Source organism: Harpia harpyja, chromosome 3, assembly GCF_026419915.1.
Source record: "Harpia harpyja isolate bHarHar1 chromosome 3, bHarHar1 primary haplotype, whole genome shotgun sequence".
Classification (NCBI taxonomy): domain Eukaryota; kingdom Metazoa; phylum Chordata; class Aves; order Accipitriformes; family Accipitridae; genus Harpia; species Harpia harpyja.
In genome coordinates this window covers 6,994,119-6,996,351 of record NC_068942.1, presented here as the reverse complement: position 1 = coordinate 6,996,351, position 2,233 = coordinate 6,994,119, and positions in this window count along the sequence as shown.

The following is a 2,233-nucleotide window of genomic DNA, read 5'->3' as shown; positions in this document are numbered from 1 at the left end:
ATCAAACTGACCTGTCAAATAAATCACAGCATCAGAGAGGTGTGTTGGGGGGGGGCCTTGCTCCCTGGCTTGACCCATCAGAATACTTATCCACCAGTTCTGCTTTGAGGAACAGTTCAGTGGTTATGGCATCTCACAGAAGTCCTAGCGGATGGTAAAAAACGTGTTTTTTTCAAGCAGCCAACCTGTAAATACAACTGCAGTTTAAAATGTACATCAAGCTTTGTATATCAGCTTTCCTATGCAACATTACTAGCCATTAAGTTTCCCCAGGTCATGACATTTTTCAATTAATGGGATTGTACAGGTGTAATCGAAGGGATGATACCAATCATCCATATGATACCAATCAGCTCTCATCAGTTGTGATGGCATGTGAGAAAGAGGGCCTTTCTTGATTTATTTTACAGCCCAGGGGAATTCATGCACGTAATAGTGAGAAAAAAGGTATCTTTAAAACACACTTTCTATGCAACCAGTAAGAATCAATAACAATAGCAATGCTGCTATTAGTCATCAGAAAACAATGGAATTTTAATTCTGTAAACCAAGCCAGAATTTTCTCTTTAAATTATGTTCTTTCCACTTGACAAGGAAGACTCCTGGAAATGTTAGCTCATTGTCCTTCATCACATTTTGCTATTTTGAACTGAATATACCCCCACAAAGTATTCCCTTCAATTCTACTTGCAAGTTTGGTATTTCAGATTAGGTACGGATGTTGGACATGAAAGGATTTTTCTCCCCCAGTTCACACTTAAAACAATTCAGGTAAAAATAATTTAATTCTAGGAAGCAGCTAAAGAGGAAAAAAGCCAGTATGGTTTTGATGTTAAATCGGTGTGTCCCAAGCTCTGCGTGCCCAGTTTTAAGAAACGGAACCCATCAAATTCCCCAAGAACTAAAGGAGACTTTTGAAAATGTGAGACATACTGAAGCTAGGTATTCCAAACAGAAAATTGGGTTACAGTACTTCATTTTTCACTCATCTAGCACCACAATAATTATCCTATTGTATCCTATGTAATAATCCTATTACAAAGGTCTATTGTGAGACTTTAATATTTAAATATTTAGCAGCCGAAGAGCATCAGTGAGTGTTAAGTAACATTTCTTTCCCACTTCCTAATCTTTACCACATCTCTTCCTTCTGTATGACAAAACAGATAAAGGTGTTCGTGGTTTAAACCACGGACGCTAACCTATCCACAATCTAGTCTGAAATTTTGAATTAGATCAATTTGGAGTACCATTCAGTAGCTGCTTTTTTACTAGTCTCATACTTGTATGTATTAAATATCGTCCACAGATTTCCTGTGTAGGCCTGTCCCCAGGGACTAAAAACCTGATGTACACAACTCATAAATAAAGCTAGTGAGACATGAGCAAGAAAAAGCATAGCATACTTCTGGGAATCACTCCAGTAAAATAAATATGCAAGATGGCACATCACCCTACACAAAGCTGGCAAAGGTAAAATAACATTTGGGTTTGATCATTATGGAAAATAAAATAATTCTGTGTTCATATGTACATGCTGATCTTCCACTGAAACAAAAGGGCAAAGGCAAGACCGGAGTTTGACTCACAAGAAAACAAACCTGCTGGTAGCAGTTGTAGCTTATTTACCTAAATTGGGGGATCAAGTCTGAATTCAATCTCTGGCTTTCAGAAGGCCCGTGAATTGTCTGGAAATGACCACCATAATTTATTTCCTATCTCTGTGGTTCATGACTCTTTCTATGGCATATGCTTGCTTTTAAGAGCCTATCTAAATTCTAGGTATACCTTTCCCTCAACAGTCACAATGCATGACTCCATAGAAAAGTAGTATCAAAACACAGTGAAGAATGAAAGAGGAACAATAGTCTTGCTTTCCTATAATGGGTTTGGATGAACACGCCCTCCCACTTCCATCTGTGCTTTACTCTTTTTTTTCTTGAGAGTAGAATATTACATTTACTGGCATTGACTCTTTCCTCAGAGCTTATTCTTTTGCTCCCCTTCTGCTCTGCTCTCATTTTCCCAGTCTTTTCTACTTTTTTGTATAGTCTCCTGAATCCTTATTTTCCTATCAGGTTTTGCATTACCTAGTCCCCAGTTTTGTTTACTGTTTTTATTTATTAGACAGTGAAAAGTTCAAGCCACTGTATATAAGCTATGACAACAATATGATTGCACAGAAATGTTCATTATTTAAGGGATGAATTGGCACAAGAGACATCCTGCAACT